The sequence below is a fragment of the Urocitellus parryii genome, chromosome 15, assembly GCF_045843805.1.
Source record: "Urocitellus parryii isolate mUroPar1 chromosome 15, mUroPar1.hap1, whole genome shotgun sequence".
In the NCBI taxonomy this organism is placed as follows: Eukaryota; Metazoa; Chordata; class Mammalia; order Rodentia; family Sciuridae; genus Urocitellus; species Urocitellus parryii.
In genome coordinates this window covers 57275643-57292648 of record NC_135545.1, presented here as the reverse complement: position 1 = coordinate 57292648, position 17006 = coordinate 57275643, and the positions used below count along the sequence as shown (strand labels likewise).

Here is a 17006-nt window from a genome sequence, read left to right as displayed (position 1 = left end):
GAAATTTCAGACCAGGGTCCTCCCTGCTGAGGAGCAGGGAGGCCCAGGAGCTGCCCCTGCCCCCCAGCACCTGGGGCCTTTGGGGCCAGGCACTGGCTCTGGCCATTCACCTCTCATCACCTTCCCGTCCTCTCCCAGTGAGGGAGGCCGCAGAGAGCCCCACAGATGGGCAAGGACAGGGCTGGGCGGGCTGCGGGCGGGCATGCGGGTGCTGCAGATGTGAGGGTGAGCCTTTCATGAGCCCAGAACAGGCTGCTGCCCTGGACAGGCTCCACACGGAACTCCTTGCCGGGCGCCAGAGGTCGGGAGTCGCCAGCTGTGGTTAGCTTGTTAGGTGCCCCGCGGGCCCCTCGGAGCCTCCCACTGGGCGAGCTTTCTGGTGGACACCAGCCTGCCCTGATCATCCCTCAGTGGCCGCAGGAAACTCTGCTTCTGAACCGCCCACGTCCCCAGGGCCCGAGCCCATGCAGCCCTGCACAGGCCCCGGCTGGCTCATGGTCACCTCTTTTGGTTTCATTCCCTTTATTTTAAAATGAAGACAAAAGCTGTTGGTTTGTTCTTTTCTCCCCACTTAAAAGCATAGGAACCCAACAGTGTAGGTATTGCCAAGGTCGGGACACCCGTGTCACCTCTGGGTGACATGCACAGGGTGTCCAGCTGAGGGAGGGCCCAGTGCCTCTGGGTGACGTACACAGGGTGTACGGCTGAGAGGAGGGCACAGTGCCTCTGGGTGACGTGCACAGGGTGTCCAGCTGAGGGAGGGCCCAGTGCCTCTGGGTGACGTACACAGGGTGTACGGCTGAGAGGAGGGCACAGTGCCTCTGGGTGACATGCACAGGGTGTCCAGCTGAGGGAGGGCCCAGTGCCTCTGGGTGACATACACAGGGTGTCCAGCTGAGGGAGGGCCCAGTGCCTCTGGGTGACATGCACAGGGTGTCCAGCTGAGGGAGGGCCCAGTGCCTCTGGGTGACATGCACAGGGTGTCCAGCTGAGGGAGGGCCCAGTGCCTCTGGGTGACATGCACAGGGTGTCCAGCTGAGGGAGGGCCCAGTGCCTCTGGGTGACATGCACAGGGTGTCCAGCTGAGGGAGGGCCCAGTGCCTCTGGGTGACATGCACAGGGTGTCCGGCTGAGGGAGGGCCCAGTGCCTCTGGGTGACATACACAGGGTGTCCAGCTGAGGGAGGGCCCAGTGCCTCTGGGTGACATGCACAGGGTGTCCAGCTGAGGGAGGGCCCAGTGCCTCTGGGTGACATACACAGGGTGTCCAGCTGAGGGAGGGCCCAGTGCCTCTGGGTGACATGCACAGGGTGTCCAGCTGAGGGAGGGCCCAGTACCTCTGGGTGACGTACACAGGGTGTCCAACTGAGGGAAGGCCCAGTGCCTCTGGGTGACATGCACAGGGTGTCCAGCTGAGAGGAGGGCCCAGTGCCTCTGGGTGACATGCACAGGGTGTCCAGCTGAGAGGAGGGCCCAGTGCCTCTGGGTGACGTGCACAGGGTGTCCAGCTGAGAGGAGGGCCCAGTGCCTCTGGGTGACATGCACAGGGTGTCCAGCTGAGGGAGGGCCAGTGCCTCTGGGTGACATGCACAGGGTGTCCAGCTGAGGGAGGGCCCAGTGCCTCTGGGTGACATGCACAGGGTGTCCGGCTGAGGGAGGGCCCAGTGCCTCTGGGTGACATGCACAGGGTGTCCAGCTGAGGGAGGGCCCAGTGCCTCTGGGTGACATGCACAGGGTGTACGGCTGAGAGGAGGGCACAGTGCCTCTGGGTGACGTGCACAGGGTGTCCAGCTGAGAGGAGGGCCCAGTGCCTCTGGGTGACGTGCACAGGGTGTCCAGCTGAGGGAGGGCCAGTGCCTCTGGGTGACGTGCACAGGGTGTCCAGCTGAGGGAGGGCCAGTGCCTCTGGGTGACATACACAGGGTGTCCAGCTGAGGGAGGGCCCAGTGCCTCTGGGTGACATGCACAGGGTGTCCAGCTGAGAGGAGGGCCCAGTGCCTCTGGGTGACATGCACAGGGTGTACGGCTGAGAGGAGGGCACAGTGCCTCTGGGTGACGTGCACAGGGTGTCCAACTGAGAGGAGGGCCCAGTGCCTCTGGGTGACATGCACAGGGTGTCCAGCTGAGGGAGGGCCCAGTGCCTCTGGGTGACATACACAGGGTGTCCAGCTGAGGGAGGGCCCAGTGCCTCTGGGTGACGTGCACAGGGTGTCCAGCTGAGGGAGGGCCCAGTGCCTCTGGGTGACATGCACAGGGTGTCCAGCTGAGGGAGGGCCCAGTGCCTCTGGGTGACATGCACAGGGTGTCCAGCTGAGGGAGGGCCCAGTGCCTCTGGGTGACATGCACAGGGTGTCCAGCTGAGAGGAGGGCCCAGTGCCTCTGGGTGACATGCACAGGGTGTCCAGCTGAGGGAGGGCCCAGTGCCTCTGGGTGACATACACAGGGTGTCCAGCTGAGAGGAGGGCCCAGTGCCTCTGGGTGACATGCACAGGGTGTCTACCTGAGAGGAGGGCACAGTGCCTCTGGGTGACGTGCACAGGGTGTCCAGCTGAGAGGAGGGCCCAGTGCCTCTGGGTGACGTGCACAGGGTGTCCAGCTGAGGGAGGGCCCAGTGCCTCTGGGTGACGTGCACATGGTGTCCAGCTGAGGGAGGGCCCAGTGCCTCTGGGTGACATGCACAGGGTGTCCAGCTGAGGGAGGGCCCAGTGCCTCTGGGTGACGTGCACAGGGTGTCCGGCTGAGGGAGGGCCCAGTGCCTCTGGGTGACATGCACAGGGTGTCCAGCTGAGGGAGGGCCCAGTGCCTCTGGGTGACATGCACAGGGTGTCCAGCTGAGGGAGGGCCCAGTGCCTCTGGGTGACATGCACAGGGTGTCCAGCTGAGAGGAGAGCCCAGTGCCTCTGGGTGACATACACAGGGTGTCCAGCTGAGGGAGGGCCCAGTGCCTCTGGGTGACATACACAGGGTGTCCAGCTGAGGGAGGGCCCAGTGCCTCTGGGTGACATACACAGGGTGTCCAGCTGAGAGGAGGGCCCAGCGCCTCTGGGTGACATGCACAGGGTGTCCAGCTGAGGGAGGGCCCAGTACCTCTGGGTGACATACACAGGGCGTCCAGCTGAGGGAGGGCCCAGTACCTCTGGGTGACATACACAGGGTGTCCAGCTGAGGGAGGGCCCAGTGCCTCTGGGTGACATGCACAGGGTGTCCAGCTGAGGGAGGGCCCAGTGCCTCTGGGTGACATACACAGGGTGTCCAGCTGAGGGAGGGCCCAGTGCCTCTGGGTGACGTGCACAGGGTGTCCAGCTGAGGGAGGGCCCAGTGCCTCTGGGTGACATACACAGGGTGTCCAGCTGAGAGGAGGGCCCAGTGCCTCTGGGTGACATGCACAGGGTGTCCAGCTGAGGGAGGGCCCAGTACCTCTGGGTGACGTGCACAGGGTGTCCAGCTGAGGGAGGGCCCAGTGCCTCTGGGTGACATGCACAGGGCGTCCAGCTGAGGGAGGGCCCAGTGCCTCTGGGTGACATGCACAGGGCGTCCAGCTGAGGGAGGGCCCAGTGCCTCTGGGTGACGTGCACAGGGTGTCCAGCTGAGGGAGGGCCCAGTGCCTCTGGGTGACATGCACAGGGTGTCCAGCTGAGGGAGGGCCCAGTGCCTCTGGGTGACATGCACAGGGTGTCCAGCTGAGGGAAGGCCCAGTACCTCTGGGTGACATGCACAGGGTGTCCAGCTGAGAGGAGGGCCCAGTGCCTCTGGGTGACATACACAGGGTGTCCAGCTGAGGGAGGGCCCAGTGCCTCTGGGTGACATGCACAGGGTGTCCAGCTGAGGGAGGGCACAGTGCCTCTGGGTGACATGCACAGGGTGTCCAGCTGAGGGAGGGCCCAGTGCCTCTGGGTGACATGCACAGGGTGTCCAGCTGAGGGAGGGCCCAGTGCCTCTGGGTGACATGCACAGGGTGTCCGGCTGAGAGGAGGGCCCAGTGCCTCTGGGTGACATGCACAGGGTGTCCAGCTGAGGGAGGGCCCAGTGCCTCTGGGTGACATACACAGGGTGTCCAGCTGAGAGGAGGGCCCAGTGCCTCTGGGTGACATACACAGGGTGTCCGGCTGAGAGGAGGGCCCAGTGCCTCTGGGTGACATACACAGGGTGTCCAGCTGAGGGAGGGCCCAGTGCCTCTGGGTGACATACACAGGGCGTCCAGCTGAGGGAGGGCCCAGCGCCTCTGGGTGACATGCACAGGGTGTCCAGCTGAGGGAGGGCCCAGCGCCTCTGGATGACATGCACAGGGTGTCCAGCTGAGGGAGGGCCCAGCGCCTCTGGGTGACATGCACAGGGTGTCCAGCTGAGGGAGGGCCCAGTGCCTCTGGGTGACATACACAGGGTGTCCAGCTGAGGGAGGGCCCAGTGCCTCTGGGTGACATGCACAGGGTGTCCAGCTGAGAGGAGGGCCCAGTGCCTCTGGGTGACGTGCACAGGGTGTCCAGCTGAGGGAGGGCCCAGTGCCTCTGGGTGACATGCACAGGGTGTCCAGCTGAGGGAGGGCCCAGTGCCTCTGGGTGACATGCACAGGGTGTCCAGCTGAGGGAAGGCCCAGTGCCTCTGGGTGACATGCACAGGGTGTCCAGCTGAGGGAGGGCCCAGTGCCTCTGGGTGACATGCACAGGGTGTCCAGCTGAGGGAAGGCCCAGTGCCTCTGGGTGACATGCACAGGGTGTCCAGCTGAGGGAGGGCCCAGTGCCTCTGGGTGACATGCACAGGGTGTCCAACTGAGGGAGGGCCCAGCGCCTCTGGGTGACATACACAGGGCGTCCAGCTGAGGGAAGGCCCAGTGCCTCTGGGTGACATACACAGGGTGTCCACCTGAGGGAGGGCCCAGTGCCTCTGGGTGACATACACAGGGTGTCCAGCTGAGAGGAGGGCCCAGTGCCTCTGGGTGACATGCACAGGGTGTCCAGCTGAGGGAGGGCCCAGTGCCTCTGGGTGACATGCACAGGGTGTCCGGCTGAGACGAGGGCCCAGTGCCTCTGGGTGACATGCACAGGGTGTCCAGCTGAGAGGAGGGCCCAGTGCCTCGGGTGACATACACAGGGTGTCCACAGTGAGAGGAGGGCCCAGTGCCTCTGGGTGACATACACAGGGTGTCCAGCTGAGGGAGGGCCCAGTGCCTCTGGGTGACATGCACAGGGTGTCCAGCTGAGGGAGGGCCCAGTGCCTCTGGGTGACATGCACAGGGTGTCCAGCTGAGGGAGGGCCCAGTGCCTCTGGGTGACATACACAGGGGTGTCCAGCTGAGGGAGGGCCCAGTGCCTCTGGGTGACATACACAGGGTGTCCAGCTGAGGGAGGGCCCAGCGCCTCTGGGTGACATGCACAGGGTGTCCAGCTGAGGGAGGGCCCAGTGCCTCTGGGTGACATGCACAGGGCGTCCAGCTGAGGGAGGGCCCAGCGCCTCTGGGTGACATGCACAGGGTGTCCAGCTGAGAGGAGGGCGCAGCGCCTCTGGGTGACATGCACAGGGTGTCCAGCTGAGAGGAGGGCCAGTGCCTCTGGGTGACGTGCACAGGGTGTCCAGCTGAGGGAGGGCCCAGCGCCTCTGGGTGACATGCACAGGGTGTCCAGCTGAGAGGAGGGCGCAGCGCCTCTGGGTGACATGCACAGGGTGTCCAGCTGAGGGAGGGCCCAGCGCCTCTGGGTGACATGCACAGGGTGTCCAGCTGAGAGGAGGGCCCAGCGCCTCTGGGTGACATGCACAGGGTGTCCAGCTGAGAGGAGGGCCCAGTGCCTCTGGGTGACATGCACAGGGTGTCCAACTGAGGGAAGGCCCAGTGCCTCTGGGTGACATGCACAGGGTGTCCAGCTGAGGGAGGGCCCAGTGCCTCTGGGTGACATGCACAGGGTGTCTGCTGAGGGAGGGCCCAGCGCCTCTGGGTGACATGCACAGGGTGTCCAGCTGAGAGGAGGGCGCAGTGCCTCTGGGTGACGTGCACATGGTGTCCAGCTGAGGGAGGGCCCAGTGCCTCTGGGTGACGTACACAGGGTGTCTACCTGAGAGGAGGGCGCAGTGCCTCTGGGTGACATGCACAGGGTGTCTACCTGAGAGGAGGGCACAGTGCCTCTGGGTGACGTGCACATGGTGTCCAGCTGAGGGAGGGCCCAGTGCCTCTGGGTGACATACACAGGGTGTCCAGCTGAGGGAGGGCCCAGTGCCTCTGGGTGACATGCACAGGGTGTCCAGCTGAGGGAGGGCCCAGCGCCTCTGGGTGACATGCACAGGGTGTCCAGCTGAGAGGAGGGCCCAGTGCCTCTGGGTGACATGCACAGGGTGTCCAGCTGAGAGGAGGGCCCAGTGCCTCTGGGTGACATGCACAGGGTGTCCAGCTGAGGGAGGGCCCAGTGCCTCTGGGTGACATACACAGGGTGTCCGGCTGAGAGGAGGGCCCAGTGCCTCTGGGTGACATGCACAGGGTGTCCAGCTGAGGGAGGGCCCAGTGCCTCTGGGTGACATACACAGGGTGTCCAGCTGAGGGAGGGCCCAGTGCCTCTGGGTGACATACACAGGGTGTCCGGCTGAGAGGAGGGCCCAGCGCCTCTGGGTGACATGCACAGGGCGTCCAGCTGAGGGAGGGCCCAGTGCCTCTGGGTGACATGCACAGGGTGTCCAGCTGAGGGAGGGCCCAGTGCCTCTGGGTGACATGCACAGGGTGTCCAGCTGAGGAAGGCCCAGTGCCTCTGGGTGACATGCACAGGGTGTCAGCTGAGGGAGGGCCCAGTGCCTCTGGGTGACATGCACAGGGTGTCCAGCTGAGGGAGGGCCCAGTGCCTCTGGGTGACATGCACAGGGTGTCCAGCTGAGGGAGGGCCCAGTGCCTCTGGGTGACATGCACAGGGTGTCCAGCTGAGGGAGGGCCCAGTGCCTCTGGGTGACATGCACAGGGTGTCCGGCTGAGGGAGGGCCCAGTGCCTCTGGGTGACATGCACAGGGCGTCCAGCTGAGGGAGGGCCCAGCGCCTCCGGGTGACATGCACAGGGTGTCCAGCTGAGGGAGGGCCCAGTGCCTCTGGGTGACATGCACAGGGTGTCCAGCTGAGGCAGGGCCCAGTGCCTCTGGGTGACATACACAGGGTGTCCAGCTGAGGGAGGGCCCAGTGCCTCTGGGTGACGTACACAGGGTGTCCGGCTGAGGGAGGGCCCAGTGCCTCTGGGTGACATGCACAGGGTGTCCAGCTGAGAGGAGGGCCCAGTGCCTCTGGGTGACATGCACAGGGTGTCCAGCTGAGGGAGGGCCCAGTGCCTCTGGGTGACATGCACAGGGTGTCCAGCTGAGAGGAGGGCACAGTGCCTCTGGGTGACATGCACAGGGTGTCCAGCTGAGGGAGGGCCCAGTGCCTCTGGGTGACATGCACAGGGTGTCCAGCTGAGAGGAGGGCCCAGTGCCTCTGGGTGACATGCACAGGGTGTCCAGCTGAGGGAGGGCCCAGTGCCTCTGGGTGACATGCACAGGGTGTCCAGCTGAGGAAGGCCCAGTGCCTCTGGGTGACGTACACAGGGTGTCCAGCTGAGGGAGGGCCCAGTGCCTCTGGGTGACATGCACAGGGTGTCCAGCTGAGGGAGGGCCCAGTGCCTCTGGGTGACATGCACAGGGTGTCCAGCTGAGGGAGGGCACAGTGCCTCTGGGTGACATGCACAGGGTGTCCAGCTGAGAGAGGGCCCAGTGCCTCTGGGTGACATGCACAGGGTGTCCAGCTGAGGGAGGGCCCAGTGCCTCTGGGTGACATACACAGGGTGTCCACCTGAGGGAGGGCCCAGTGCCTCTGGGTGACATGCACAGGGTGTCCAGCTGAGGGAGGGCCCAGTGCCTCTGGGTGACATGCACAGGGTGTCCAGCTGAGGGAGGGCCCAGTGCCTCTGGGTGACATGCACAGGGTGTCCAGCTGAGGGAGGGCCCAGTGCCTCTGGGTGACATGCACAGGGTGTCCAGCTGAGGGAGGGCCCAGTGCCTCTGGGTGACATGCACAGGGTGTCCAGCTGAGGGAGGGCCCAGTGCCTCTGGGTGACATACACAGGGCGTCCAGCTGAGGGAAGGCCCAGTGCCTCTGGGTGACATACACAGGGTGTCCACCTGAGGGAGGGCCCAGTGCCTCTGGGTGACATGCACAGGGTGTCCAGCTGAGGGAGGGCCCAGTGCCTCTGGGTGACATGCACAGGGTGTCCAGCTGAGAGGAGGGCCCAGTGCCTCTGGGTGACATGCACAGGGTGTCCAGCTGAGAGGAGGGCCCAGTGCCTCTGGGTGACATACACAGGGTGTCCACCTGAGGGAGGGCCCAGTGCCTCTGGGTGACATACACAGGGTGTCCACCTGAGGGAGGGCCCAGTGCCTCTGGGTGACATGCACAGGGTGTCCACCTGAGGGAGGGCCCAGTGCCTCTGGGTGACATACACAGGGTGTCCACCTGAGGGAGGGCCCAGTGCCTCTGGGTGACATGCACAGGGTGTCCAGCTGAGGGAGGGCCCAGTGCCTCTGGGTGACATACACAGGGTGTCCGGCTGAGAGGAGGGCCCAGTGCCTCTGGGTGACATGCACAGGGTGTCCGGCTGAGAGGAGGGCCCAGTGCCTCTGGGTGACATACACAGGGTGTCCAGCTGAGGGAGGGCCCAGTGCCTCTGGGTGACATGCACAGGGTGTCCAGCTGAGGGAGGGCCCAGTGCCTCTGGGTGACGTGCACAGGGTGTCCAGCTGAGGGAGGGCCCAGTGCCTCTGGGTGACATGCACAGGGTGTCCAGCTGAGGGAGGGCCCAGTGCCTCTGGGTGACGTGCACAGGGTGTCCAGCTGAGGGAGGGCCCAGTGCCTCTGGGTGACATGCACAGGGTGTCCAGCTGAGGGAGGGCCCAGTGCCTCTGGGTGACGTGCACAGGGTGTCCAGCTGAGGGAGGGCCCAGTGCCTCTGGGTGACGTGCACAGGGTGTCCAGCTGAGGGAGGGCCCAGTGCCTCTGGGTGACATGCACAGGGTGTCCAGCTGAGAGGAGGGCCCAGTGCCTCTGGGTGACGTGCACAGGGTGTCCAGCTGAGGGAGGGCCCAGTGCCTCTGGGTGACATACACAGGGTGTCCACCTTAGGGAGGGCCCAGTGCCTCTGGGTGACATGCACAGGGTGTCCAGCTGAGAGGAGGGCCCAGTGCCTCTGGGTGACATGCACAGGGTGTCCAGCTGAGGGAAGGCCCAGTGCATCTGGGTGACATACACAGGGTGTCCACCTGAGGGAGGGCCCAGTGCCTCTGGGTGACATGCACAGGGTGTCCAGCTGAGGGAGGGCCCAGTGCCTCTGGGTGACATGCACAGGGTGTCCGGCTGAGAGGAGGGCCCAGTGCCTCTGGGTGACATACACAGGGTGTCCAGCTGAGGGAGGGCCAGTGCCTCTGGGTGACATGCACAGGGTGTCCAGCTGAGGGAGGGCCCAGTGCCTCTGGGTGACGTACACAGGGTGTCCAGCTGAGGGAGGGCCCAGTGCCTCTGGGTGACATGCACAGGGTGTCCAGCTGAGGGAGGGCCCAGTACCTCTGGGTGACATGCACAGGGTGTCCGGCTGAGGGAGGGCCCAGTGCCTCTGGGTGACATGCACAGGGTGTCCAGCTGAGGGAGGGCCCAGTGCCTCTGGGTGACATGCACAGGGTGTCCGGCTGAGAGGAGGGCCCAGTGCCTCTGGGTGACATGCACAGGGTGTCCAGCTGAGGGAGGGCCCAGTGCCTCTGGGTGACATGCACAGGGTGTACGGCTGAGAGGAGGGCCCAGTGCCTCTGGGTGACGTGCACAGGGTGTCCAGCTGAGGGAGGGCCCAGTGCCTCTGGGTGACGTACACAGGGTGTCCAGCTGAGGGAGGGCCCAGTGCCTCTGGGTGACATACACAGGGTGTCCAGCTGAGGGAGGGCCCAGTGCCTCTGGGTGACATGCACAGGGTGTCCAGCTGAGGGAGGGCCCAGTGCCTCTGGGTGACATACACAGGGCGTCCAGCTGAGGGAGGGCCCAGTGCCTCTGGGTGACATACACAGGGTGTCCAGCTGAGAGGAGGGCCCAGTGCCTCTGGGTGACATGCACAGGGTGTCCAGCTGAGAGGAGGGCCCAGTGCCTCTGGGTGACATGCACAGGGTGTCCAGCTGAGGGAGGGCCCAGTGCCTCTGGGTGACATGCACAGGGCGTCCAGCTGAGGGAGGCCCAGTGCCTCTGGGTGACATGCACAGGGTGTCCAGCTGAGGGAAGGCCCAGTACCTCTGGGTGACATGCACAGGGTGTCCAGCTGAGGGAGGGCCCAGTGCCTCTGGGTGACATGCACAGGGTGTCCAGCTGAGGGAGGGCCCAGTGCCTCTGGGTGACATGCACAGGGTGTCCAGCTGAGGGAGGGCCCAGTGCCTCTGGGTGACATGCACAGGGTGTCCAGCTGAGAGGAGGGCCCAGTGCCTCTGGGTGACGTACACAGGGTGTCCAGCTGAGTGAGGGCCCAGTGCCTCTGGGTGACATGCACAGGGTGTCCAGCTGAGAGGAGGGCCCAGCGCCTCTGGGTGACATACACAGGGTGTCCAGCTGAGAGGAGGGCCCAGTGCCTCTGGGTGACATGCACAGGGCGTCCAGCTGAGAGGAGGGCCCAGTGCCTCTGGGTGACATACACAGGGTGTCCAGCTGAGGGAGGGCCCAGTGCCTCTGGGTGACATGCACAGGGTGTCCAGCTGAGAGGAGGGCCCAGTGCCTCTGGGTGACATGCACAGGGTGTCCGGCTGAGAGGAGGGCCCAGTGCCTCTGGGTGACATACACAGGGTGTCCAGCTGAGGGAGGGCCCAGTGCCTCTGGGTGACATACACAGGGTGTCCGGCTGAGAGGAGGGCCCAGTGCCTCTGGGTGACATGCACAGGGTGTCCACCTGAGAGGAGGGCCCAGTGCCTCTGGGTGACATGCACAGGGTGTCCAGCTGAGAGGAGGGCCCAGTGCCTCTGGGTGACATACACAGGGTGTCCAGCTGAGGGAGGGCCCAGTGCCTCTGGGTGACATACACAGGGTGTCCAGCTGAGAGGAGGGCCCAGTGCCTCTGGGTGACATACACAGGGTGTCCGGCTGAGAGGAGGGCCCAGTGCCTCTGGGTGACATGCACAGGGTGTCCAGCTGAGGGAGGGCCCAGTGCCTCTGGGTGACATACACAGGGTGTCCAGCTGAGGGAGGGCCAGTGCCTCTGGGTGACATGCACAGGGTGTCCAGCTGAGGGAGGGGCCCAGTGCCTCTGGGTGACATACACAGGGTGTCCAGCTGAGGGAAGGCCCAGTGCCTCTGGGTGACATGCACAGGGTGTCCAGCTGAGGGAGGGCCCAGTGCCTCTGGGTGACATGCACAGGGTGTCCAGCTGAGGGAAGGCCCAGTGCCTCTGGGTGACATGCACAGGGTGTCCAGCTGAGGGAAGGCCCAGTGCCTCTGGGTGACATGCACAGGGTGTCCAGCTGAGGGAAGGCCCAGTGCCTCTGGGTGACATGCACAGGGTGTCCAGCTGAGAGGAGGGCCCAGTGCCTCTGGGTGACATACACAGGGTGTCCAGCTGAGGGAGGGCCCAGTGCCTCTGGGTGACATACACAGGGTGTCCAGCTGAGGGAAGGCCCAGTACCTCTGGGTGACATGCACAGGGTGTCCAGCTGAGGGAGGGCCCAGCGCCTCTGGGTGACATACACAGGGTGTCCAGCTGAGGGGAGGGCCCAGTGCCTCTGGGTGACATGCACAGGGTGTCCAGCTGAGGGAGGGCCCAGTACCTCTGGGTGACATGCACAGGGTGTCCAGCTGAGGGAGGGCCCAGTGCCTCTGGGTGACATACACAGGGTGTCCAGCTGAGGGAAGGCCCAGTACCTCTGGGTGACATGCACAGGGTGTCCAGCTGAGGGGAGGGCCCAGTGCCTCTGGGTGACATACACAGGGTGTCCAGCTGAGGGAAGGCCCAGTACCTCTGGGTGACATGCACAGGGTGTCCAGCTGAGGGAGGGCCCAGTGCCTCTGGGTGACATACACAGGGTGTCCAGCTGAGGGAAGGCCCAGTACCTCTGGGTGACATGCACAGGGTGTCCAGCTGAGGGAGGAACCAGTGCCTCTGGGTGACATGCACAGGGTGTCCGGCTGAGAGGAGGGCCCAGTGCCTCTGGGTGACGTGCACAGGGTGTCCAGCTGAGGGAGGGCCCAGCGCCTCTGGGTGACATGCACAGGGTGTCCAGCTGAGGGAAGGCCCAGTGCCTCTGGGTGACATGCACAGGGTGTCCAGCTGAGGGAGGGCCCAGTGCCTCTGGGTGACATACACAGGGTGTCCAGCTGAGGGAAGGCCCAGTACCTCTGGGTGACATGCACAGGGTGTCCAGCTGAGGGAGGGCCCCAGTGCCTCTGGGTGACATGCACAGGGTGTCCGGCTGAGAGGAGGGCCCAGTGCCTCTGGGTGACATGCACAGGGTGTCCAGCTGAGGGAGGGCCCAGTGCCTCTGGGTGACATGCACAGGGTGTCCAGCTGAGGGAGGGCCCAGTGCCTCTGGGTGACGTGCACAGGGTGTCCAGCTGAGGGAGGGCCCAGTACCTCTGGTGACATGCACAGGGTGTCCAGCTGAGGGAGGGCCCAGTGCCTCTGGGTGACATGCACAGGGTGTCCAGCTGAGAGGAGGGCACAGTGCCTCTGGGTGACATACACAGGGGTGTCCAGCTGAGAGGAGGGCCCAGTGCCTCTGGGTGACATGCACAGGTGTCCAGCTGAGGGAGGGCCCAGTGCCTCTGGGTGACATGCACAGGGTGTCCAGCTGAGGGAGGGCCCAGTGCCTCTGGGTGACATGCACAGGGTGTCCAGCTGAGGGAGGGCCCAGTGCCTCTGGGTGACATGCACAGGGTGTCCAGCTGAGAGGAGGGCACAGTGCCTCTGGGTGACATGCACAGGGTGTCCGGCTGAGGGAGGGCCCAGTGCCTCTGGGTGACATGCACAGGGTGTCCAGCTGAGGGAGGGCCCAGTGCCTCTGGGTGACATGCACAGGGTGTCCGGCTGAGGGAGGGCCCAGTACCTCTGGGTGACATACACAGGGTGTCCAGCTGAGGGGAGGGCCCAGTGCCTCTGGGTGACATACACAGGATGTCCAGCTGAGGGAGGGCCCAGTGCCTCTGGGTGACATGCACAGGGTGTCCAGCTGAGGGAGGGCCCAGTGCCTCTGGGTGACGTACACAGGGTGTCCAGCTGAGGGAGGGCCCAGTGCCTCTGGGTGACATGCACAGGGTGTCCAGCTGAGGGAGGGCCCAGTGCCTCTGGGTGACATGCACAGGGTGTCCAGCTGAGGAAGGGCCCAGTGCCTCTGGGTGACGTGCACAGGGTGTCCAGCTGAGGAAGGGCCCAGTGCCTCTGGGTGACATGCACAGGGTGTCCAGCTGAGGGAGGGCCCAGTGCCTCTGGGTGACATGCACAGGGTGTCCAGCTGAGGGAGGGCCCAGTGCCTCTGGGTGACATGCACAGGGTGTCCAGCTGAGGGAGGGCCCAGTGCCTCTGGGTGACATGCACAGGGTGTCCAGCTGAGGGAGGGCCCAGTGCCTCTGGGTGACATGCACAGGGTGTCCAGCTGAGGAGAGGGCCCACGTGCCTCTGGGTGACGTACACAGGGTGTCCAGCTGAGGGAGGCCCAGTGCCTCTGGGTGACATGCACAGGGTGTCCAGCTGAGAGAGGGCCCAGTGCCTCTGGGTGACATGCACAGGGTGTCCAGCTGAGGGAGGGCCCAGTGCCTCTGGGTGACATACACAGGGTGTCCAGCTGAGGGAGGGCCCAGTGCCTCTGGGTGACGTACACAGGGTGTCCGGCTGAGGGAGGGCCCAGTGCCTCTGGGTGACGTGCACAGGGTGTCCAGCTGAGGGAGGGCCCAGTGCCTCTGGGTGACATGCACAGGGTGTCCGGCTGAGGAGGGCCCAGTGCCTCTGGGTGACGTGCACAGGGTGTCCGGCTGAGGGAGGGCCCAGTGCCTCTGGGTGACGTGCACAGGGTGTCCAGCTGAGGGAGGGCCCAGTGCCTCTGGGTGACGTGCACAGGGTGTCCGGCTGAGGGAGGGCCCAGTACCTCTGGGTGACATACACAGGTGTCCAGCTGAGGAGGGCCCAGTGCCTCTGGGTGACGTGCACAGGGTGTCCAGCTGAGGGAGGGCCAGTGCCTCTGGGTGACATGCACAGGGTGTCCGGCTGAGGGAGGCCCAGTGCCTCTGGGTGACAGCACAGGGTGTCCAGCTGAGGGAGGGCCCAGTGCCTCTGGGTGACATACACAGGGTGTCCAGCTGAGGGAGGGCCCAGTGCCTCTGGGTGACATGCACAGGGTGTCCAGCTGAGGGAGGGCCCAGTGCCTCTGGGTGACATACACAGGGTGTCCAGCGGGGAGGGAGGGCCCAGTGCCTCTGGGTGACATGCACAGGTGTCCAGCTGAGGAGGGCCCAGTGCCTCTGGGTGACATGCACAGGGTGTCCGGCGAGGGAGGGCCCAGTGCTCTGGGTGACGTACACAGGGTGTCCAGCTGAGGGAAGGCCCAGTACCTCTGGGTGACATGCACAGGGTGTCCAGCTGAGGGAAGGCCCAGTGCCTCTGGGTGACATGCACAGGGTGTCCAGCTGAGGGAGGGCCCAGTGCCTCTGGGTGACATGCACAGGGTGTCCGGCTGAGGGAGGGCCCAGTGCCTCTGGGTGACATACACAGGGTGTCCCGCTGAGGGAAGGCCCAGTACCTCTGGGTGACATACACAGGGTGTCCAGCTGAGGGAAGGCCCAGTGCCTCTGGGTGACATGCACAGGGTGTCCAGCTGAGGGAAGGCCCAGTGCCTCTGGGTGACATGCACAGGGTGTCCAGCTGAGGAGGCCCAGTGCCTCTGGGTGACATGCACAGGGTGTCCGGCTGAGGAGGGCCCAGTGCCTCTGGGTGACATACACAGGGTGTCCAGCTGAGGGAAGGCCCAGTACCTCTGGGTGACATGCACAGGGTGTCCGGCTGAGAGGAGGGCCCAGTGCCTCTGGGTGACATGCACAGGGTGTCCAGCTGAGGGAGGGCCCAGTGCTCTGGGTGACATGCACAGGGTGTCCAGCTGAGAGGAGGGCACAGTGCCTCTGGGTGACATGCACAGGGTGTCCGGCTGAGGGAGGGCCCAAGTGCCTCTGGGTGACATGCACAGGGTGTCCAGCTGAGGGAGGGCCCAGTGCCTCTGGGTGACATGCACAGGGTGTCCGGCTGAGGGAGGGCCCAGTACCTCTGGGTGACATACACAGGGTGTCCAGCTGAGGGAGGGCCCAGTGCCTCTGGGTGACATTACACAGGATGTCCAGCTGAGGGAGGGCCCAGTGCCTCTGGGTGACATGCACAGGGTGTCCAGCTGAGGGAGGGCCCAGTGCCTCTGGGTGACGTACACAGGGTGTCCAGCTGAGGGAGGCCCAGTGCCTCTGGGTGACATGCACAGGGTGTCAGCTGAGGGAGGGCCCAGTGCCTCTGGGTGACATGCACAGGGTGTCCAGCTGAGGGAAGGGCCCAGTGCCTCTGGGTGACGTGCACAGGGTGTCCAGCTGAGGAAGGGCCCAGTGCCTCTGGGTGACATGCACAGGGTGTCAGCTGAGGGAGGCCCAGTGCCTCTGGGTGACATGCACAGGGTGTCCAGCTGAGGGAGGGCCCAGTGCCTCTGGGTGACATGCACAGGGTGTCCAGCTGAGGGAGGCCCAGTGCCTCTGGGTGACATGCACAGGGTGTCCAGCTGAGGGAGGGCCAGTGCCTCTGGGTGACATGCACAGGGTGTCCAGCTGAGAGAGGGCCCAGTGCCTCTGGGTGACGTACACAGGGTGTCCAGCTGAGGGAGGGCCCAGTGCCTCTGGGTGACATGCACAGGGTGTCCAGCTGAGAGGAGGGCCCAGTGCCTCTGGGTGACATGCACAGGGTGTCCAGCTGAGGGAGGCCCAGTGCCTCTGGGTGACATACACAGGGTGTCCAGCTGAGGGAGGGCCCAGTGCCTCTGGGTGACGTACACAGGGTGTCCGGCTGAGGGAGGGCCCAGTGCCTCTGGGTGACGTGCACAGGGTGTCCAGCTGAGGGAGGGCCCAGTGCCTCTGGGTGACATGCACAGGGTGTCCGCTGAGGGAGGGCCCAGTGCCTCTGGGTGACGTGCACAGGGTGTCCGGCTGAGGAGGGCCCAGTGCCTCTGGGTGACGTGCACAGGGTGTCCGGCTGAGGGAGGGCCCAGTGCCTCTGGGTGACATGCACAGGGTGTCAGCTGAGGGAGGGCCCAGTACCTCTGGGTGACATACACAGGGTGTCCAGCTGAGGGAGGGCCCAGTGCTCTGGGTGACGTGCACAGGGTGTCCAGCTGAGGGGAGGGCCCAGTGCCTCTGGGTGACATGCACAGGGTGTCCAGCTGAGGGAGGGCCCAGTGCCTCTGGGTGACATGCACAGGGTGTCCAGCTGAGGGAGGGCCCAGTGCCTCTGGGTGACATACACAGGGGTGTCCAGCTGAGAGAGGCCCCAGTGCCTCTGGGTGACATGCACAGGGTGTCCAGCTGAGGGAGGGCCCAGTGCCTCTGGGTGACATACACAGGGTGTCCAGCTGAGGGAGGGCCCAGTGCCTCTGGGTGACATACACAGGGTGTCCAGCTGAGGGAGGGCCCAGTGCCTCTGGGTGACGTGCACAGGGTGTCCAGCTGAGGGAGGGCCCAGTGCCTCTGGGTGACATGCACAGGGTGTCCGGCTGAGGGAGGGCCCAGTGCCTCTGGGTGACATGCACAGGGTGTCCAGCTGAGGGGAGGGCCCAGTGCCTCTGGGTGACATACACAGGGTGTCCAGCTGAGGAGGGGGCCAGTGCCTCTGGGTGACATGCACAGGGTGTCCAGCTGAGGGAGAGGGGCCCAGTGCCTCTGGGTGACATACACAGGGTGTCCAGCTGAGGGAGGCCCAGTGCCCTCTGGGGTGACATTGCACAGGGTGTCCCAGCTGAGGGCTGTGGCCCACGTGCCTCTGGGTG

The 17006-nt window shown here is 65.2% G+C and overlaps 1 protein-coding gene across 1 annotated transcript in view; it reads right to left on the bottom strand.

Moving 5' to 3' along the window:
• The window catches only part of Banp (BTG3 associated nuclear protein), a 68028-nt gene that overhangs the window by 248 nt on the left and 50774 nt on the right, over positions 1-17006 (bottom strand). The window lies entirely within an intron of this gene.